This window comes from Hipposideros armiger, unplaced genomic scaffold (genome assembly GCF_001890085.2).
Source record: "Hipposideros armiger isolate ML-2016 unplaced genomic scaffold, ASM189008v1 scaffold_95, whole genome shotgun sequence".
Lineage (NCBI taxonomy): Eukaryota > Metazoa > Chordata > Mammalia > Chiroptera > Hipposideridae > Hipposideros > Hipposideros armiger.
Genome location: NW_017731445.1, coordinates 2,542,924 through 2,566,660, shown reverse-complemented (window position 1 = coordinate 2,566,660; position 23,737 = coordinate 2,542,924).

Below are 23,737 nucleotides of genomic sequence, written 5' to 3'. Positions count from 1 at the left end.
AGGCATATACCTGAAACATTTTGCTAACATTCAAACATTACGCTTTTAGCTGCTATGCTCCCTACAAAGACAAGAAGTGCTTTTAAAAATAATTGTACTTGTAAGGTTTATTTTCGGGTTTTAAGACAAACATATTCATGTGGTATCTGAATAATAAAATAGACTTACTTGAATATCAACTTCAAATTTTATACTGGTATTCTGCAAGTAGAAACCCCTGGGAAGAGATGCAGTCATCAGAACTTTAAGCTTATTAAAAATTGTATCAACCCTTCCAAAAAGAAAAAAAAGCAAGTGTGATTTATTTTATTTATGTCAGCAAAGATTTATTTTCTCAATTGTGGGCAAATGCATGGCATGTCATTTTACAGGTCTTGCTCTAGGTAATGGTAGTAGCGAAACGAAAAATTGAAGTGGCAATATTTTGTCATTTCAGTATAGCGCTTTAACAAAAAATATTTTTCTTAATATAATAGCTATCTAATAACTATTCAGAGATTACCTCGAGAAGCCCCTCTTTAAATTGCACTGTTAACAAGGCATCCTCTATGTGCTAATTACGAAGGTTTGATGGGTCCCATTTCTGACACTAGAACATTAGGAGGCAGGATTAAGACAGCCTCTCCAGCTAACTATAGCACATGACAGAACAGGATGGCCACATTTATCCACCAATGGGACTCCACCATGCTCCAAGCCTACCCATCTTGGGAATATAATGATTTCCAAAAATGTTTAAGCATAGTTTAAGGGACTTTGAACTTTTATTTTTTAAATAGATTCTAGAGATCAAATTTGGATTTGAATAGAAATTTCATTTTCATTCTGTTACCAATTTTAGCTCTTAGGGAAAAATTATATTGAATTCCTCTTTCAGTTCAGTAGAACCAAAGGAAGAAAGAGGTAAAAGGTAAATCATTTAATGATTAATGGTCTATTCAATTGGAGAAAGGGTACATCTAGCTAGTAATATATAACTAATGTATATAGCAATTCAGTGGACTTTTTTTTTAACCTATCAAATTGTTTAGTTGTAGGTTAAAGTCATATATGTGGCACCTAATTTATTAACAAGTGTACTGGAATTTTTAAAAGCAAGCACGACATGGGGAAATAGGCATTTTGAAGGCTATGGAAAGATACGAAAGGGAGCCATTTCACTGATAACTTGATCAGTTGAGATAGATTACCTCTGAGGTATGTCTTGCTGTGATGTAATATTTTCGTAAGAGCTAAGCTTTTTAAAAGCTAAAGAATTGAGGGGCATTCCTCTCACAGAACCCATGGTGTACTGAAAATTCAATACATTCATGGCCGACTGACTAATCCAACTGTTTATGTGCCCACGTGTCCAAGTCTAACTGAAGGTGATGGCTGTTCTGTTAGTGACACTCGAGTTGCCGGGTTGCTTTTTTCCTGGTTATTTAATCAAAAGCTTGAGCCCTACTGAGTAAAAAGAAGTTTTCTTAATGAATTTTCTCTTTTATATGCTCGAAGAATACTATTATTGCCAGGGCAGCAGTGAATTGTATCACCAGGGCTCATCTTTTCAAAATACATTCCCAATTTGTATCTTCTATTACTTAAGGGGAAGCTTTGCACACCTATAGACTAAGAAGAGGAGTTTTTAAAGAGTGTTTTTTCAATGCATAAATAAATTTCAGTGATGGATACAGAGGAAGGGAAGAGATTTTCCTGGACGCTGTACTTGAGGGATGGGCTGGAAGAAGTCAGCCAGGGCAGAGTCTCCATGGGCCACGCGGAAAGGGACCCTGCAGCTGTAGGAGCCAGCTTACGAAAGGCTTATGTGCTGTAAAGTCTGTACTGTCCGGAATCCCCGTTCCTATTGGTGACACTTCTGTTAATACCTGCAGCGTATGGACATGGACCGGCGGAGGGAGGATGCCCGGAATCCAAAGCGCAAGCCTCGCTTAATGGAGGAAGATGAGCTGCCCTCCTGGATTATTAAAGATGACGCCGAAGTAGAAAGGCTTACATGTGAAGAAGAAGAGGAGAAGATTTTCGGTAGGGGATCTCGCCAGCGCCGGGATGTGGACTACAGCGACGCCCTCACAGAGAAGCAGTGGCTGCGGGTAGGTGTGGCTTTCTCAGCTGTCCTTGCCAGGGGTCATTTCTTGTTGGCTTGGAGAAATCAGGGACCGAGAGCTGGAGTTCTCTGAGGGACCCAAGTTGCCAGCACAACGGGGCGATGGCTGTTGACCATAGATCACGTTATTTTGCTGTTGCCGTGGAGTCATTCTACATGTCAAGGCAGTGCCTTGAAATATAACGAAGACTTTTTTGCTGGAGCAGAGTTGGTCATTGGAAGCACAGGATTATTAGAGCTGTGAGACCCACTAATGTTTTATGACCAATTGCCTGGTCATGCCTCACTCTCTGGAAGTTAGAATCAAAATGTGGAAGGTGGCCTTAGAGGTCATTTTCATCGTTCCCCCTCATTTCATGGTCTTTAATCGGAGTTTTACTTTTCCGAGGCCTGCAGAAATGGTTTAGGGACAGCGCGGCATTTTTAACTGCATTGTTGTTTCGTAAGGGCTGCAAGGTGCCTTTGTGCTCTCTTGGTTTTATAGACAATGCAGTTGAAGCCCAGAGAAGTTATGACGATGCAGGATCACACAGCTGGCAAGAAAGAACAGAATCAGGTGCTGTTGCATTTGCGCGTTCAACCTTTAGTTGGATCTAATCTGTTCATCGCAAACAATAAACTGGGGCCTGGGATGCGGGTCACCGACACAGAAGTGTTATTCTTTAGTTTCGGGTATTTTTTCCCCCCCTCTGCTTTGCAAAATGTTGATTTCTCATTTTGACTGAGGAATGAAATCTCAGAAGGTTCTTTGGGGAGCACAGAAATATCAAAATGCCACGTGTGTGATTGTCTAGGCCAGTGTGAATCTTCCATTCGAAGGCTTGGCCCTATTTTCCATTAGTGGAGGCAGACTTATTACCTAGACAGACAGAGCAAGGAGGGCCATGCACTCCAGGCAGGACCAGTAAATGCACGCTGGAAATAGTAACGCATTTGGGTGAAAACCAAGCAAAACAGAGGCTGCTGTTGTGAGTTGTTCATTTTATCAAGAGGGAATGTAATTCCCAAGCTTTGTAAAACATAGATTTTTAGGACCCAGGTCGTAAGTAGGTAGCTGAGTAGAAATGTAATGGGGGACGAACTGAGTTGTCAGAAAAGTCATGACGCATTTTTGCAACAAAAAACACAGAAAAAATACCTCATGATTTTTCCAACAACCCAATATTTTGAGACTGGACGTCAACGGCAGACAGGTCTTGGCTCCACTTGAGATGTGATTTACTCAGGATGTTGTATGATGAGAGAGATGTGCTCTGAATTTCGCAAAGATTGAAGACTGTGGTATTCTGAAAAGAAGGAGACTAAGAAAGCGTTGCTCGTGTTTATGGTTGAACAATGGCTCTGAAATGTAACTTGTGTGGTTGTTTTACTGCCATATCCAAATATTCCAGTGGCCTCAGAATACGGTTTCATGGATTTCTTTGTTTTACTATTGTAAGGGTATAGCTGTATAACAGATTCATTCTATAATGTGGAGAGATTTGTGTTTCCTTAATAATCATTTCTGAGCTGAGGAATATCTATTCCCTTTCTTTTTATTTAAGCAATAAATTAAGTACCTGGAGGACTATTACAGGAGATGAGACAATAATCTAGGCCAACATTTTAAAGTTAATCTTTATAATATGTATAATCTCCAGATATTACAAGCAAAATAACCTGGTTTATTGGGCAAGAATGTAGCTGAACTTTTCATTTTTTTTATAATCATTTGGAAATGCTTCTAAGAAAAACAACATTATGAATCTTAGAAAGTTTACAGGTTTAGAATACCTCATTTTTTCTCCTTTTTATTCAGTTTCTATCACTAGTGATTACCACAATGCTTAGCCCATAGTAGAGACTCAATGAATGTTTGTGAAAGGAAATTATAACCTTATAAGAGGAAAGTGGAAAGTTACTAATTTATCAGTACTGTTAGGATAGCATTTCTCTTTCGAGTGTATCTAGCAGACTTCCTTTTATCTAGAAATGGGAAAGCAGTTTGTTTTACAAAGCTGCACTGTGAAATTGATGGTTTCATAATTTTCCACCTAAGGTACACTGCAAGATACCAAGTCACCCAAGAAGGACAAAACTGTTCTTAGCACAGCTTTATTGTAATATATCTTTTTGTAAACCAATCTTTTGAAACCCGGGTGTCCATTTTTGGTATGAGCTGGTTACTTGCTATTACCCGGGACATACAATTAATGCAGAGTGCCCCATAGCCTAAGCGTTCAAAATAGATGCTTGCTGTCATTTGTTTTCTTATTCACCTGTAGCGATCCTGCTTAACATCAGCCTATTAAGCTTTTCCAATAATAAAATTAGATTCAAAGGGTTCTCATGGGCCTGGGTATGAAGAGATATTCTCAACTGGCCTATATGATTGAACACGTCGAGCGAACCCAGCCAACACAGCCTTGAAAGGGAATTTGGCAAGAACCATCATGTAAGAAATGCTGTAACCGGGCTAAAATAATTCTTCTTTTTCCTGGCAATGTTGTACAAAGCCTGCTTGGCAGAGACATTGAAGACACACAGAATCCCAGAGTTGGGAGGCAGCTGAATGGAGCAGCTACGCATCCTGTGCTTAAATCCCGGTCTCGGCAGTGCCCACGCCAAAAGGCCAGCCGGCCCTCGAGGAAGCAGTCTGCCTTTTTGCCTGCCTGGCCCCTCCGGTCCGTGGCCAGCCCCAGTTGTTACTTCTGCCCTTTGAATGGAACCCTCTTTCCCTGGAACTGATCCTCACTGGCGTTAATTCCATTCCCTGGGGTGAACAGAACAACATTTTCCCTCTCTTTAGCTGGAAAAATATTCAAGGACTCATGTACTGTCTGGGATGAACTTTCTACCCTCCTTTTTCATCTGAACTTTTCTCATCTGAAGGCCCAGCCAAGGCAGTTGCCACCACTTCTGTGATGCTTCACAAGTAATGCTAATGGCACTTTCTACTGTGTTCTCATATATCTTTGCTTGTCCTTCTGTCACAGCTCAAATCCAATTTCCTAGCTTTCTTGGTGGGTACCGACATTCCTGCTTTCCTGGATAGTTAGTTGATAAGCTGAATCTTGTTAGAACTTAGGTCCTCCGTGCACAAATAGTAAGTGCCCATTGATTGCCAAATTGAAATAGCATCAATAGATGTGTAAGAGAATAGCCTTGGGTAGTGTTCACTGCTGCAACAGATGAACCTACACGTGCCCTATCCATAGGCCTAGCAAAAAAAAAATAATAAGTAGAATTTTATTTTTCACGTAAAAGTCCAAGGTGGGTATTCTTGGTTGGTGGGGGCAGCTGTCCTCCATGTGTCCATTCAAGGATTCAAGCTGACCTAGCTTCTGACAGCTTGGACATCCCATCCCAGTGAGCTGAAAGGGGGAAAGAAAGACAGCGTGGAAGGGTGAGTGTGGAGTTCTAATGGGCTACGTCTGAAGGGCTCCATGTCACTCTTGCTCACGTTCCATTGGCTGGAACTCAGTCATGTGGCTACCCTAGCTTGTAAGGAAGCCTGGAATATCTGGGCTGTGAGCCCAGAAAAATAAGATTTTGGTGACTTGGTGGCAGTCTCTTCCCTCAGAACACTTAGGTTAAATTTAAGTTATTTGGCCACTTGCTTTAAAATTTTTATTACGGTCTCATCACAAACAGGTTTTATTTTATAATCATAGTTTGCTAAAAATTCCCCCAGTGTCCTTTAGACAATCTGTTTAGTTGGAAGATTTTAAAGTTTTTTCTGTGTTTTTAATGTTCTTTTAAATGACAAGGATAACAATTTCCAACATAGATCAGTCAAAACGAAAAGGGGGGAAAAAAAAAGGGTTTTAGGTTACTTTGAAAGTCCTGTTTCCATTGAGGAAACTTGCATTTCTTTGCTGTTAGCCAGTCTCCAGTTAGCTTCATCTTTTTGGGGTAGTCAGTTCAACAGTCATGTATCCTATGGGCTATTTCTCACTTCTCCTGGGGGTTCCTGGCCCATCTTCCTTCCCAAGATGGCGTCTGGATAAAGGTGGAAGTTGGCGTTGGGCGCAGGCCCCCTGGCTCTCCCACTATCCCATGGGTCACCTGGGCTCATGCAGGCTACTGGTCTGTCCTTTCCTTGGAGGTCTTGACCTGTAACTGGTCCCATCTCATCCTTTCGGAGACTTTGATCACACGTGCTGTTAAAGCCTAGGTCGAGGCCAGAGTCGGCAGTGGGCAGCTTTTCCGCGCTCCGAAGTCTCTTGAAGACCCCGACCTCTCTGGTCTCATAATGCTCTCAGCTCTTTTGTGTCCTGTTTAGGAATCTGCAAACTCTTGGCTGCTTTCTTCACACTGTGCTGGAACATATAGGACAGTCTAACTCTTTTGCTTAACACCTGCTAAGTTACTGTCAAGGAGTTGTCAAGCCTGAAGCTTCGAGAATCGGATGGTTGGGCGGGTCAGGAAGCTCTTTAAAACAAGCAGTACAGAAATATCTTACTTCTGCAAATTCTGTAAAAATATCTGACCATTTGAACACATCGTGACTGACGGACCCTCCCAGAGCTCCTTGGAAGGAGCTTGTGAGGTGCATGTGAGTCCTGAGGCTCATGCTTCATTAATATCACAGTAAATCCACCTCTAGGCATTTCGATGACCTCATTTCTTTAGCTTCTTGCACCCACGCCTAAAATACACCAGGTTTGGACCCTGAAGGGAGACTATTCCGCTTCAACCCCAACTGGATGCACTGCGATTCAATTCTGGAGCTAACTACCCAGAGCTTTCGCAATAGACATCACACGGCACGGAAGGCTCAGTACCCCCATCAGTACCCCCAGCAAGACTGCGCTACTCCAGATACCAGCTGTAAGTTCTAGGGTCCCCAGGCCACTTGTACTTCTAACTGACTGGCTGTAAATTCAGGGGTTCTCATGACCCCCTCAGGCTCAGTAATTTGCTATAACAACTCACAGAACTCAGGAAAGTGCTACTTGTGATTATAATTTTATTATGAAGATTGCAAATCAGGAGGACCAGCCAAATGAAGAGATTCATAGTCCAGGTCTCTAGGGGACACAGAGCTTCCCAGACCTCTCCTCATGGAATCAGGGTGCATCACCCTCTTGGCACATCAGTGTGTTCACCAACCAAGTGGGTCCGTTCAGCTCAGCGTCCAGAGTTTTTACTGAGGTCTTACTATGTTGCCATGATTGATTAAGTCATTGGCCACGTGACTGAACTCAGTCCCCAGCTCCCCTGCCACTTGTCTGCAGAGAGGCTGGGTCAGTGTACTAACTTTCTGAATCATGCATGTGGTTGGTCTTTCCTGGTGACTAGCTCCAATCATGCAGTTATTTAGGTACCCACCTTGAGCCACCTCAATAGCATAACAAAGCCTGCTGTCACTCAGGAAATTCTAAGGGTCTTAGAAATCCTAATGCCAGGGACCCAGGACAAAAGTCAGAGAGATTCTTTTATATAACACATAGCAATATCCTCAGGCCTGACCTCATCTCTTTCCTCCTTGACTTCCTTTCTCTCCAGTGAAGGGGCTCTGCCTACCCTGCCTTCCTGACATAGAGCAACTCCCCATACACATGTGGCCCCGCCATAGCGCTCTGCACCATGGCTTCTGGTGCAGGGCTGAGGGCCCCCACCCCGCAATTACGGCTTAGCTTTTAATTGCAAAGTGCATTTGGAATTGAGGAAACGCCTCTCCATCAACAAAGCCTGACTCAGACTGCTGCTGATGGTGGGCTCCCCCACCCTGTTTTGGAAGTCAGTGGTGTCATTTTTTTGTCTTGGCACACCGACTTCATGTCAGCCTACCTCAAGGCAGTGTGTCGTTCCTTTGAACAGGGAATGGACTCTTAGAAAGTGTGGAAGAGAATGTTAATGCGGTTTTAAAAATACGTTATCCATTATCATTTTATAGTCTTCTCATGGTGTATCCAAGGTGATAACAATGCTAAATTATGTATGATATATGTATGTGTGTTTTTGCACACATAAAATAATTGGCTCATGTTGATAATTTCTTGGAGAAATATCTTCATTTCTTTACTTGTGATAGCGAGCATTTCATCGCCCTAAATTGACAGGCGTCTGATGAGCCCAGTGGGCCGGGGTTTTTTCAGTTTAACTTTAATCACATGTGCACTGATTGTGATGTTCCTAGCATTGTAATCATTATCGAGGCAGGGGTTCCATAAAATTGGGGTGACTGGGAAGCCAAAAAGTGGGCTGAGGGCGTATTCTGAAATGCCTGGTTTTTCTATTCTTCCTGCTTTTTTGGCTCTTCTGCCAACTTCAGAATCCCTCCCTTCCTTGAAACGTTTAGTGACATTCCAGAATTTATTTAATTGCTGAGTGAGTGATTTGTGCCCTGCAGCACTTGGAGATAATTGGAATGCAATCTAAATTATGTGCTCTGTATAATATTTAATTGCCAGCCTGATGGAGGGAACGAACTTCAGAGAGTTATGCTTTTGTTTCACAATGGATCTGATGTCCTGAAATTGTAATGTGGAAGGTCCTTGTTTGCTGGCACCTGTGTGGTCCTTCTGCATGAGTGTGAGTGAGGATGCTTCTTGTGGCATACAGTATAAGCTCCTGGTGATGAAGGAGGGTGCCTCCGGGTTTTTGCAATGCCCTGTAGAGTTGGGCCCCAAAACCATGTTATGTAAATGATGGTGATAAGATTCACTTCCTCAGATCTTTAAACCTGGCAATAGATATAATAGCTAGTTTTAGAAGCCATATGGTTTCAAGAGGGACCTCGAGGAAAGGCAGCACAGAAAAGAACACCCTCTGTTTCCTCCACCAGTCTGTCACCAGAATAAGGGCTTGAGCATCCCAGGATTGATGTGCCCAAATGGGGTCCCCAGAGTCATGTCTACTGACCACTAAAAGGATTTTTGAGGTTTCCTCTTCCCAAAACTCAAGTTGCAGAAATCAAAGTCAGAGACTTTTAAACCATATAATAGTAGGGGATAATAAGTATAGTAAAATGTGCCACTTCTCCGTGGAATTTAATGTGTGCCTTTAAAAGCTACATAACACCAGGTGCAAATATAGGAGAAGATCCCTTAGTTGGCATTCCATCACAACCAGCCCATGCCAAACTCTGCACGGGAAAAGGGCCAAGAAATCCAGGGAGAGTTAATCACAAAGAACTGGAAAGAGTAGGAAAAAAGTTTCAAGACATTGGGATTTCAAACAAAGTATTTGAAATTCTGTTGAAATACACAATGAGAAATAACGAAGTATGTTTTCACCTATATAAGAGGATTTTTCTCTTCCTAGAAATCTTTGAAAGAGGACAATGTCCCCTCTTTTGGGGCTGGATTAAATATGGTCCAGCCCGAAATCAGAGACCAAGGCTGGAATCTCCTAGCTGTAATCATTGCTGAGCGCATCAGTGATTCCTGTGAGATGTACTTTTCCCCCAAAATATCTTATTTTATAATGGCAAGATTTTTTTGGATCTTTTATCCAAAGCGTAATGTGCATAATACCTAATAGTTTGCTGCCTCTCTTTTGTTTTGTCACTTTAAGTAATCGTCCCTTGCTTTTTATAAAAGATTTAAAAATTATTTAGAGTTTTTTTGTGTTTTATTAATTTTATCAAATGGCATTTTTAACTTTTAAAATTGGGTCATCAGATTTACTGGGGCAACATTTCTAGCAAGCTGCATTTCCGTTTTTATACACAAGGGAGAGCTAAGGCCCTAGTAAATAGATTTGGGTTTTGCCAAATTCCAGGTTCTTTGGTACTTCAGAAAGGACGTACTGAACTAATTAATAGTGGTAAGAATTGTGAATTGTTTGGGGAAATATTAGACAGTAGTAAAATAATTTTTATAACTTTCTACAATTTTTATTTTATTCTTAAAACCATTGGTTAGATTGCTTTTACAGAGACTGGACCTTAATATGTCCCCTTTTGTCAAAATTCAGTAGGGTAAATTCAATAGAAAAGGGCCAACTAAAATAAAATTAAAGGTTGAGAAGCGAAAGAGACTTGTTTCGATGATTTCTTTTATACTGTGATGCCTAGAATCTCTGGTCTCAAGTTTCATCCTTTGAAATCGAGATCCAGCTCTGAAATCTAACTCAGTCATTAAAAGTAACCATGGGAAATTGGAAGGTGGCTGACAGATACTAAACCAGCCCAAATAAGTTCACATTATCTTTACATGGAGCAAAGTACTGCAGAAAGTAGATGGTTTTAAAAATGTCTGCTTTTTTGAATCAAGATTTGGTTTTGTCCTGTACTTTTTAAAAATCAATAAAGTTACATGAAGGATCAAATTTTTAAATTTTTACCTGTGACAAATAAAAAGTGTATCTATTTAAGGTGTATAATACAAGGTGATGTTTTGGTGGGTATTCATTGTGAAATGACCTCATACATGGAGTGGAGGTCAGAGAGAGTATAGTTAAGGAAGTTAGAGATAGGAGAGGGTGACTTGACTGCCACTGTGCCCATGTCTGGGAGAGTATCAGAGCTGTGACTTTGATGGCTATCTATCTGGAGCATTTAGGATTGTGGTTAAGAGTATAAGACCTGGACTCTGATGACCCAGGGTTCAAATCCCAGCTCCACAGAATTAGCTCTGTGATGCTGGGTGCCTAGCATAACCTCTTCTAACTTCCTTGTAGAATTTTCTTCATAGAGTTTTCTGAAGTTTAAATGTGTGTAACATAGAACCTAGCATATAAGAAAGATTTCCCCAAAAATAGCTATTAAGGAAAAAGTATTAAATTACTTCAGAGAACACCTAATAGGTGACAGGAAAAGAAGAAAAAAAAAAAGAAAACTTCTGTTTTGTGTCTTGAATCCAAGGCTTAGGGTAACAGGAAAAAGGTAAAAGGATGGATAAAAAGGCGCCTGTGGGTCACTCATCAGTGGAGTCGAGGAGGATGAAATGTTCATTTGCTGAGTATGTTATAGGACATGCCCACAGGCTTACTCACCTCAAGCCTGCCAACCTGTACCACTCACCCAGCTCTCAACTCTCTCTTCTCTGGTTTTCTGTTAACCCTCCCTGGCCGCAGGAAGAGCTCTGGGGATGGTGGTCAGGAACCTGGCCTGCGGGTCTTGGCCCTGCTGCCAGCTAGGTATGTGGTCTTGGACAGTTTTTGTTACCCTCCCAGGTTGAGTTGCATTATCTTTGATTTGCAAGGTCCCTTCCACCCATCTAAAGACACCCTCCAAAGTCACCTGAAGCTGCTTTTACTTTTGCTTTTCACAATGGTTTTAGTAATGGTCATTCCCTGCTTTCTTATCAGTGGGTCCATTCATGGAGGCTGATTAAAAAGCAAATTCAATTTGATGCCCATCTGTTAGACATTGAGTAGGTAGAGCCACACATGGTGCTGGGACTGGGAACCGCCATGTTAACTGTCAAGGTTCTATTCCACCGTCATGGCTGGCCCACCTTATTAGCGCAATTAAGAACCATATTTTAGAGATGCGATTAGAGGTAATAGTGCACACTTAGCCACCTTGAAGAGCTTGTCAAGAGCAGGTCTCCAAGTGTACACAGATGGGAATTATGGGAATTAATAGAGATTAAAATAGATTGTGAGATGCTCTAACTTGGAGGGCTTTTAACTGTTCAGGAAATCAGCGGAGTTTAAACATTATGTTTCCTACTTCATGCTAGAGTTTTAATGCATTCCTCTGGGGGCGTTATTTACGATTTTCGCTACCCCATGCTCAGACTCCAGAGGGCAGCTGTCTCTATGGCACACAGTTTGGCCTCCAGACAGGGAAGGTAACAGGGTTTGTCTTCTGGCTGCTGCTGCTGTTGAGAGATGCAAGCCTCTCTATCAGCCCCACCCGTGCTTCTGGGGTTTCTACCTACCCTGCTTGGCCCCCAAGTGAGGAGAAATACAGCACAATATCCCTACACCTTTGACAAAAGAAAAAGCGATTCAGGGACTTAGGTGCCAAAAAAATGAGCTGGATGGAGCGACATTTGCATTTTGGAGGACCGCTTTTTCTCTTGGTTTACAACAGTTTAGGTGGCTACCCAGAGAGATCAGAGTATACTTTTTCCAAAGCCGATACCAAGCCTGATCACCCTCACGCACTACCCCATTCCTGCTCCCCACCCACCCCACTCCCCACCCCAAACCCTCGCGGGCCGCCCATTGCATGTGTGATTGAATCCAAAGACTTTAACATAGCCCACGAGGCCATGGCCGTCGGGCCTCTGCCTGGCCCCAGATCTCATCTTCTCTCCTCACTGTCTGGGGGCTGCCACACTGGACTGTCTTTCTGGTCCTTTGCACTTCCAGGAAGGCTCCTCCGCAGACCATCACATGACTGTCTACTTGTCCTGATGGTTTCTCTCCAGAGAGATCCCTCCTGAAAACCCTCGCTGAAAGAACCCGGCCCTGCCAGTAACTGTCACATAACCTATGCCAAGTTTCTTCGTGGCCCTTGCTACCATCTAAAGGTTATCTCATTTTCTCCTTCCTTCCACTAGTATTGAGCTCCAAGAAAGCCAGGGCCCTCACCTGTCTAGTCCAGGGACATATGCCAGCACTGGAGTAGCACCTCACGCATAGTAAGCACTCAATAAATACATGTGAATAAGTGAGCATACCAGCCAGAAATGAGGGCTAGGCGAGGAGATTTGGTTGCAGAGTCAGTCAAAGCCTCTGGGTGTTTTCGACCAAGATGGGTCAAGGTACAAATTGTTGGTATTCTTTCCCATTAGATTCCAGCGATCTGTGTCTTCATGTAATGATTTCTTCAAAAAATTCTAAAGACATGCAGTTTTGACAGAACTGCTCTTGAGCTTTTCAAGAATTTCAAGGCTCCATTCTAATTTCAGAATACATTAATAAAGATTGTTTAAATATGCATAAAAAGTACCACCATTGCTTCACCTACCTCCTCCTTCGAAATTCTCATTGATTTTACCAACAGCTGTCTTCTAGCTCAAACTCTCTTCTTTTTCAGCAGAAAAACAGATGACTGCATCTAATGTAATTTGAAATTAAAAGACAAAAAGAAAGTACTAAATTAATTGGGTTTTCATTTCTAGTTTTGTACAAGAAAGTCCCCAGTCGAGAATACTGATTTTGAACATAATGATATACCTTTTAGATGCCTTCCTTCCTTTTTTTTCCATTATTTTCTAAAGAATGTTGAATTGTCAGAATCATGAAAAATTACAGATGGGACTGTGAAGCTTTGCTCCAGGCAAAACTTGATTCTTGTTCTGCCACTCCTCTTGAAATACAGTATTTAAGGTCACTGTACTCATAGTCCATTGTAGAAAGCATATTCCTAATGTATGATGCTGGGGGTTTTTTTGGTTTTGTTTTGTTTTTTAAGATTTTATTGGGGGGTGGGGGGAGGGGAACAGCATTGGGGAATCAGGGAAGGGGAGCAGACAAGTGGCTGTCCATTTGTTCTTCAGTCTAGCTGTGGAGGAGGTTGCTTCACTGGCCCATGTTGGTATTATCATTGCGCTCTTTCCGCGTGAGGCAGTCACTCGCTAGCCATTGGACAGCTGCTCACGGCAGCTCATGAAAGCACATGCCCACTGCCGGCCAGCCCCACTGCAGCCTATGCCATCGCCAGTGACTCACGGCAGCCCAGCTCCAGGTCGAGCTGTTGTTCACCATCTTAGCTGTAGAGGGCGCAGCGTCACTGGCCCTCTGTGTGGGATCCGAACCCGGGCCCTGCCGCTGAGAGCTGACGTCCCAAGCCAACTCCTAACCAATGCGCCACTCGGCCGGCCCTATGATGCTGTTTTAAAAAATGTCTTTCCCTTGGCCCTTGTAGAATATTTTCCAAAGATCACTTAAAATGATATCCTCAACACTTCAGCTTCATCACGGTTGCCAGTGCTTCTGTTCTTCTCTTCCACTTAGTGGAGGGGACGGGGCTTTGGCATCAGGATGTCAGAGCTCTGGATTCAGATCCATCGCCGTTTTGCTATGTGATGCCTGGGGTTAGTCAGTTCCCCTCCCCGGGCCCCAGGGTCCATGTCCTTACACTGGAGTCATGAAGTGAGGGAGCGGGGTGAAGAGGAGAGCAGGGGCCCATGTCTCCCGCCCTGTACTTCTTTGATTTTGCCTTTGCTGACTCTACAAAGAACTATGTGGGTTTACCCTGGTCTGGCGCCAACTCTGAGACTCAACTCTCAGGACCTAAAACTCAGAGGGGCATGGGTAAGAGATTTTTCTCCTTGTTCTTGGGCTTTCTCTTGAAAATGCAGGTTTGGCAAGGGGTTCTCTAGCACGTTGGTGGACTCAGTACATGATCCAGTGTATAGCGCTCTCGGGTTGTTTGTACCTGGTTGTTTGTAGCATTTGGTGAGCTGAGATGCAGCCTGTGTGCTGACAGGACATTAAGGACAGGACTCAAATGGGGGTGGAGCCAGTGATGAGAGTGCCTGCCGGCCACAGGGGGCTACTTTCCATACACAGGTAGTTGGGGGCTTCAGTAATTCAGAATAGACCAAGACCAAGAGTTTTCTAGCACTCTGTCATCAAGAAGAAGCCACTCACCCCATCACTTTTTTATCCCTTACACATGACCTAACAGAATACGTATCAGCTGCTAAATGGAACCCTCTTGTTCATTGAAACATATCAAGTCTCCCCCCCGAATTATCAAGACGGAATCCCTTTGCATGCGCTTTAATTAAAAAAAAATGAACACACTAATGTCATGCAATATTAGTGGGAGGCATGGGGAAGGATATCGTGGAGTCCCACAGACTATACTGTCAGCATTCCAAGGGAATCCAGATACGAACATTTGTTCTGCAAGATCACCATTAAACCCAGTGTAGGGGTTTTATTTGCCACCAGTTTATCTTGTTACGCAAATCTGATGATTGTTTTATTATGATGATTGTTGTATCTTTCTGCAATTTTATAATCAGCACTTGGAACACCTGAAGCTTCAGTATTTTTTTTTTTTTTACATAAAGTTTAAAATAAAGTTTATTTGGAGGCATTTTCCCCATCAAAAAAGCGTAACAAGAAACACAGAATCAGATTGAGGGAAAAAATGATATCACCTGTAACTTCATTGACCTTCCCGTATCCAGATTGAAGAAGGAGCCAAGTGAAATCACTGATGGACTATTTTGGTGCCATTGGGTTCAGAATTATTTTTAACCTGTGAGGAGGCTCAGCCCTTTTGTAGCAGTTTCACTAAATCCCAGCCCATGAGGCCCATCGGGCCCTAGCCTGTTAGTACTTGCATGTTCTTCCACTTGGCCTTAAGAACACCCTGTTAATTTACTGGGCACCAAAGGACTGACTGTTTTTTCTTTTAAAGGCCATTAAGGGATATGTGGGGGCATGCCTCCTTATACTGCATTAGCGATTTCTGCTTCTCTTGAACGGGGCTTTTGTGTCTTCCCTTCAAGTTTCACCTTCTCTTAAAAGATGGCTTTTCACTTCTCCGTGTTACGTAGTTGGTGCTTTTCTACTGCCATAAAGTTGGCTTACATCAACCTATTCCCATCCCCAGGACTGAATTTTTTTTTCTTTTTTTAACTGAGATATAACTAACTTACTACATTGGTTTTAGGGGCCAGGACTGAATGCTTAATCCAAATTCATTCCCATAGAGTTTTCAGGACCTCTGAGACAAATCAGACCTTTTCCCTCAGTTCCTGTACTGTCCTCTCTCTTCCCCGCACCACACCGTGCTGGGCCGCACACTATGAGCACACATCACATTTTAATCCCCTTGAAGACTCGGAATAGGTATTTCTCCCATTTTACAGACGAGGCACTAAGCATCCCAGGCATGGAGCATGGTTTTCAGATGTAGCACTTGGCTCATGGCGGGCATATTTGTTTCATGAATGTTGAATGTTGAGTTTATTGCCTTTCATGTTTTGAAAATGCACATCAATGCAAGTCTGGGGGACTATGGTGATTTGGTAAAAGACAAATCACATCCCACTTCACCAGCAGGCGCCTTGCCCCCTGAGCCAACCTCTTTCTAGCTTGTGAATTCCAGCTACTTCTTGAAAAGATGCAGGAGCTCAGGTCAGATCAGCAACAGGTGCCTCCCTTGATGACTCTGGGAGGACTTATTGCTAGAGGTCTTCAAACAGCCTCCTAGATGGGATATAAGACATACCCGGGGAGGCTGCCAGCCTGCCTCTCCTCTCCAGGACAGCCTTTGCGGACTCTGCCGAGCAGCAGGACTCTGGGGGACTCGGGTCAGTGTCTCCCCCTTCTTCCTTGTTTCCAGGGATGCCAGGCCCCCTCCTGTCTTATTCCTTGCCTTGTTCATCAAATTGCAGACACTGTTCTGTCTTGGGGCTGCGTAAGGGGTGTTGATCTGTATGGCTCCTCCACATTAGGTGGTCCTTTTTGCCAGCAGGGTTAAATGTCTTATTTAAGCCATTTAACTCTCAAAGCCAGAGCAAGAGAGAAGGTTGTACAGGCATACCTCGAAGATATTGTGAGTTGGGATACAAACCACTGTAAAAAGGCGAGTATTGCAATTTGCTGGTGGAAGGTCTTGCCTTCAATTTGTAAAAAAAAACACAACACCTGGAAAGCACAATAAGGTGACGCGCAATAAAATGAGGACTGCCTGTATAGTGACCAGTGAAATAAAGGCAGTTTAAAGAGGTGGGTTGGAGCAGGGCAAACGAAAAAACAAAAATCCTCATTTTTGCCCCACTTAATCTAACTTATTTTGATTCACTGTATAATTGTGTAGCCCTCACTTGAACAGAAATCAGTTAAGCCTGGCCTTCGAATGTGCTTTCTTGGTAAACTCTGTCATTTTGAGGAAGCGGAGGAGGAAAAAATAAGACTTAGTTTTATTTCAACAAGATTTGTGGGTCCCGCTGGTGAGCAAGGCATCAATCTAAATGCCTTTGAGGCTATTTTGATTAAAATGACTTTTTCTTTTGAATTCCAGAAGAGATTTCAGACTGATAGGAGATTCAGACATATTTTAAGACAAAACAAAACTCATACAAAGCAGAATTAAATAAACAGTGAATAAAAGTGCCTGTAATGTATTGTGAAAGTGCAGAGGAAAGAGGAAAAATCTAATTTTTCATGATCAAGTATGGTATTATGAAAGAAATGGCATTTTAGCCATTTCTTAAAAGATAAGCATTATTTGGATAGGAGAAGGGGCTCAGAAGAGCAGAATTCCAGGCTAAGGGAACCGCACAGAGGTATGGAAATAGGTGACCCTGTGTATTGGGGACATGAAGCATTTTGTAGGGATAGGAGTGGAGAAGAAAAACTAGGTGGGGCTATACCCAGCAGGCTATGTGTGACCAAAAAAAAGGGAGCTTTATTCTGTCCTACAGAAAAAGTGTAGAGCCTGAACGTTTTTTTGAAATGCTGTGTCCGTCTTTTTAAACAGAATATAAACATGCATTAAAAGGGCCAGAGAGAGAGGGTGAGGAAAACCCACGGGGAGGGGTGGGAATGATATTTGACCCTGAGAAGGCGGAGACCTTTCTGAGAGCAAGGAGAAAGAAGGGGATTATTTATGATGTTTATAAGTAAACACTGTTTAAGGTGTTTACTTTAGAGGTCAACTATGTGGTGACTGACAGGACTGCTGGAATGTAATAAGGGAAATGGATGATTTTAAAGGTTTCTAGCCTGGACAGTTGGGGTTCAGGGGAGGGTTATGGGAAATAATGTTCTCTGGGGGAAGGGGGTGGATTGGGAGTTGATCATGGAAGCATGGTCCAGTATGCACAGGTACAGGGGGTTGGAAAAGGTGCTCCAGGTGAGAAGCGTGAGAGAAATGACAGAGTGGGGAGTAAATATGGTGTGCTGTGGCGAAGTGCCAGGTTTGCGATCTGTTACTGGGGGAGGGTTCACGTGCCGGGAAATGTGGCAGGTCAGATCCAGTAAGAGCGGATCCTGGAGGTGTCTAGCGCCCAGGCAGGGAGACTTGAAATTGATATCCTGAGGATCATTTAGCAACCTGAATAGGACAGAAGTATGATGATTTGAGCAATGGGATGTAGCTCATAACTTTTGAGAAAAAAATTCAGAATCGAGCTTTTAAGCCTTATTGCAGGGGAGTAAAGGACTGTATGACAGAAAAGAACAAGCAAGGAAATAGGACTTACCTTGTGGCCCGCCCCTCACCCCCCATTTCAAAAAAGAAAGAACAGCAGAAGCCTTCTTAACCAAAGTAATGAGAAGAACCACTTGCAGGTTGGTCAATGAAAATGTCAATTAAGGTGAACGAATATTATATGTCGAGGAACATTTTAATGAAAAAGCTTAATGTATATCTGTTTCCACATTCTTGATGTAAGTCTGAGGTTGCCTCTTTGAATCTGTTGACTAGACTATTGTCTTGTTTTGCATGAGTGACACCCATTATGTATCACTGAGGATTTCTAGTTTTGGTGTTTTTAGTGAGCGAGAATTTTCTTTTCTATTTTAATTTCAGCTTTGCTGAGATCTAATTGACAAAATTGTAAGAGACCTCAGTATACATTTTGGTGATTTATATTTGTGTACATTGTGAGAGGACCTCCCCTATCTAGTTAACATGTCCAACACCTGAGAACCCTGATAGTAACAAACACACTCAGTGTGCTCTCTTCCCCAGATTATAAGAGATTATAATTGCCTTTGGTAAATTTCAGTGTTGTATGTATGTATGTATTTATATTTTTTATTTTAAGCCACCCACTTTTTATGGAGTCTTTCATTGTACTTACTGTGTGTAGAATTAAAAACATATTTCTTCCTCTCTCCCTCGCTCTCGCTGTCTCCCTCCCCTCCCCTCCCCCCCCTCCCTCCTTTCTTCTCTCCCCCATGCCCTCCCCTTGCCTCTCCTCCGCTCTCCCTCCTTGCCTAGGCCCCTCTCCCACTTCGGCTAGGCCCCGTTCTCTTCCCTAAGAAAGTATCACAAACCCTGCTTGCATACTAAAAAAAACCCAAAAAACAAAAACATACTTCTTTTCACAATTGTATTTCATTTTATGTAATACCTAATTGGACCATGCAGTGCCAATAACAAAGGTAGCCGGCCTCAAGATGTCGGGGAGCACAGCTGAACATGGATGTGTGAGCCGAGTGCAGTGAGCACAAGGGACATGCTGTGGGCACAGTCTGAAGTGGGGGCGACTAAGGGAGCCTTTTCGCTTCCGTCAGATTTAATGACTGTCAGGTGTGCACCCTCTCAAGTTTTCTCTAGATGCTGTTTCTGGAATGCATGTTAAGGGATGTTTTCCATATATGAATGCCACTGCCAGTTAGAGCCAGCTCCTGTGTTTGTCTATCCCAGGCAAATCACTGAGCATGTTTCAGTCCTCTGGTAGCTCCTCCTTTGCCACCCGGCTCTGCCCGCGTTGATTTCACCCAGGTAGTCCCAGAAAAACTTCTAGTCCTGGCTTAAAATACCAAGAAGCTATGGGAGCCACGCAAGGCCCGAATAGTACTAAGTGTGTGTTTATTAGTAAAATCGAGTCATATTTGCTTCTTGATTTTTTTTTTGTGCTTTAATATTAGAGATTCATTTTAAAGCTTATTGCATTAGCACATTTGTGTTTGCAACGTATGTATAGCTCTTTGTTAACCAGGGCTCAAAGTTTTGTTTTGAATTTTCAGCTTTATTGACCTGGCATGAAATAAAGCAGGTCAGTCATACTCGAGAAAAGAGTCCTATAAATACTTATATTAGAAGCACCATCCAGAGACAACTTGAACAAATCCAGATTTGAAGTTATTGTACATTTCCAACTTGGTGTCTCAACTTTAACTAGAGCCAGATACTCCTTTACTGATACTCTAATTCTATATGTGTGTGTACATATGTGTATGTATGTATGTCTTCATGTATCTATATATAGCTGAACTAAATGCTGGCGTGTATGTGTACATGAGAATTAAGTCCTCCCTGGCACTAGCTACCCTCTTTCGCCTTCACGCAGTACTCTGCGTAGCTTCAGCTGGCTCTGTATTCATGGTTTCTACTCATAACATCTCTGGTCTAGGTGCTACCTCATGATCTTCATTCAGCTTCAGCTCCCACACCAACTGGATGTTTCCTTTCACACTTACAGTTCAAATTCCTCAGAGGAGTGAACTAACTTAGCTAATCATTCTCATGTCTGTTTACCCAGAGACCCTCATGCCAGGCCCTGCACAAGTCTAGAGACAGGGGACCATTCTGACATCTACCAGGTGAGACCAGGGCAGAGAGGAGCTGCCTGATAGAGAACATGGCTGCCCAGACAGCAAGTACTGTGGGCAGGGCAGCTTCCCTTAGATTACAGGATGGCATGAAAGGTAAAAGCTGCCATTACTTATTCAAAGGGATGTTTTTATATACATACAGGCAGGCCTCACTTTGCACCATTCTAATTCGTACAAATTCCCATTACTATAATATAGTTAAGAATCATGAGTTTCCCCCAATAACAAATTTCAGTTTCTCTATGTATTAGTTTTCTAGGGCTTCCATAGCAAAATATTACAGACTGGGTGGTTTAAACAACAGAAATTTATTCTCTCACCGTTCTGGAAGTCTGAGATCAAGGGGCTGGAGGGTTGATTTCTTCTGAGGCCTCCTTGGCTTGTAGAGGATGGTTTTCTCCCTGTGTCTTCACATGGACTTCCCCTCTGTGTGCACCTGTGTCCTCATCTCCTTCTTCTTAGGAGGACACCAGTCCTATTGTACCAGTGCCCACCCTAATTACCTTATTTACCTCTTTAAAGGCCCTATCTCCAAATAGTTACATTCTGAGGTGTACTGGGAGTTGGAACCTCAACATATGAATTTGGTCAGGGGACACAATTCAACCCCTAACACCATAGCATCCTAACTGTGAGTAATTGCATAAGGTACAAACTTTGCTGCTAGCTCTTCAGTTCACAAATCACTATGTAAATAATAGATGCACATTATGATCAGTGATCAATCACATCACTGCTTTCAAAGCGTATTGGCGATTAGTCAACTGAGCGTCTGTTATTCAGTCCATGCACACACAGACAGCAAAGCATGCAGTTGTGTCTCCTTGTCTCCCAGTAATAAACCCACATGGCATTCTATAAAAATAGACAATCACGAGAGGGAATTGACCACCAAAGATGAAAGTATGCCAAAGAAATAAAAAGTGACAGCACAGGAAACAAAATTGGATTTGATGAGAAGATTTGAAAATGTCAACGTCAAAGTGAGGATAGAATGAGCCCTGCACGAAACTGCAATACAAACCATATTGGAAAAGTCTGCTGAATATAAAAAACAAGCTAAAGTTGCATCAGTGTATTTTAGTTTAAATTGCACTAGAAACATAAAGCCACTTACGGTTGAATTTGAGCATTTAAGTTTGGATTGAAGACTATAATAAAAAAAATCCCAATCAATTTGGCTAGTGTTCAGGCCTTAGCCCTGAAGTTAAGTTACTGCATTGAAAGAAACGGGTAATTACAAGGAGACTGGATATAAATCTTTTACTGCCAAAGTCAGCATTAATTGGTTACTGGGGGACAGGTTGGTGGTGCTGCCAGGGCAAAGGGTGCTGCTGTGAAATTAGCACCCAGATCCAAGAATTAGTTCAGGCAGGTGGTTAGGATGCTCATCAGACATTTACTACTGATGAGATAGATATTTTTTAGAAGTCAACTCCATCAAGAGCTTAAGCGAAGAAAGATGTAGGACAGCAAAGTGGCCGTAAAGGAAAGACTTTAGATATACAGCCAGAGGAATTCGTGCAGGCACACTTAGCGCCATAAATGAGGAAATGGTTATGAAGAAAAGCATGAAGATGTCTCAGAGGAATTGACACCAGCAAAACAAAACAAAAAAAAACCCCTTCAAATTAAAGGAACCCTGAGATATCTCACTATAGTGAAAGGGCAAAAGGATACCATGTTGGAAGCTGATCCTTGGCAGTTTTCCAAGACATAGAAAAGATGTTCGCTCCATATCATAAGTAAAAATCATTTTATTGTTCAATGTTTCTAATGTTTCAAATTAGTATACTAAATAAATTTTTATTTTACCATGTTTTTCATTGCCCTGTACACGTATAACTAACTGACAATAGTGTTTTTAATGTTTTGACATAAACTCATATGTATCATGGAACAACCATAGTTTTTCCATTGATTATTAAAGTGACTTTGTACATGGTCATTTTTATGGTCCCACACTTGCATGCAACACAAGGACTGCGTGTGTGTGTGTGTCTGTGTCTGTGTCTGTGTCTGTGTCTGTGTCTCCTTTGCTGGAATCCCTTCTAAGATGCACCATGTTATGTTTTTACTTGCATTATTCCCCTAAGCCTAGCAAGCATAGTTGAGCATTTTCCTGATGGTGCAGTCATTATTTTGCTGCAAAGTAGATTAACATCCTTGTTACGGGTGTGGTTTATGCAACCAAACTTTCAGTGGTCAAACCCTGACTCTGTGACTTGTATGATTCAGAATAAGGTGCTTCATCTCCCTGTGCATCAGCTTCCTCACCTGTACAGTGAGGAGAATAATAGTTCCTACCTCATAGGGTTGTTACCAGTATTAAATGAGCAAATGTATATAAAGCACTGAGCACCTGGCAGCATAGTGAACAGTGTGTGTGAGCTGCTGGTAGTGGTGGTGATGGCCGGAGTGGTAGAAGTAGTCACCATGCCATGTACCTTAAGATTTATTGAACTTGAGGCTATTTCTTTCCTCTATCAGATGGCCTCAAACTACCGTGTTCTTTATTTTTTTGGGTTGTTTTACTTATGTGTTCTCCTCCCTTGTAATTTAGCTGGTAATGGCCTTCGCATCTGCCTCAAGCAGAAGAAACGCCCTACTCTCAGCCACCCTCCCGTTTGAATTCGATGTTTTTAACCACAGAGGGTTTATAAACCAGAGAAGGTGTGTTGTCGTAGCATGTAAGCCTGAATGAGGGCCCAGTTCCTTGTGGATGGCCTATCACAGGGAAGCCCAGAAGAGAGCCATGTTTTTGGCTCAGGGGCCTCCAATTCGACATTCGATGTTATCTCCAAAAAAGTTGTACTCGTAATCATTGTGCTGGCTATTTTAGTAGCATGAAATTATTATTTGCAGATATTGAAATTCTACCACAGTGTGTTACTTTCTTTGGCGTTACTTCATTTTTTTTTTTTTTTACCATGCTGAGAACACTGAAGTACAGGGGTCGCCCAGGCCTCCCTGAGAAGGCCTGCTCAAGCGATCAGCGGGCCAAGTTCTGGCGGTGTTATGAGTTGATAGTAATTGGATAAATGGTTTCAGGATAAGAAAACAGAACTGCATTTCTTTTAATTCTCCATTGTTTCTCCAAGCCTGTTTTCAACTCACAGATTCTCTCAGGTTCTTTGATTGATTCTACCCAAGGGAGCTGGAGCATAGCGCATGCCTAACTTGTAAGAGCAAAGATGTCAATACTTTGTGCTCATTATGTGGTAGGGCTTAGGAAGCCAGATGTTTGCTGGGGACACTATCCACTAACTCTAAAAGTCATTCTCTGAATTGAGTATTGTGCTTCATACTGCCCAAAAGGTACCTACCCTATGGGTTCTTAGTTGATCTTGTGGCTAAAATGATCTTCATACTCCCTATAATTCCCCCCTCTTCCCAACCCCCAATTGCTTTTACCTGACATAATGTAGTGGTTTGCCTTTTCTTAGGTGGATAAGCCATGCTCCCCCTTCTCTTTTTTTTTTTTTTTTT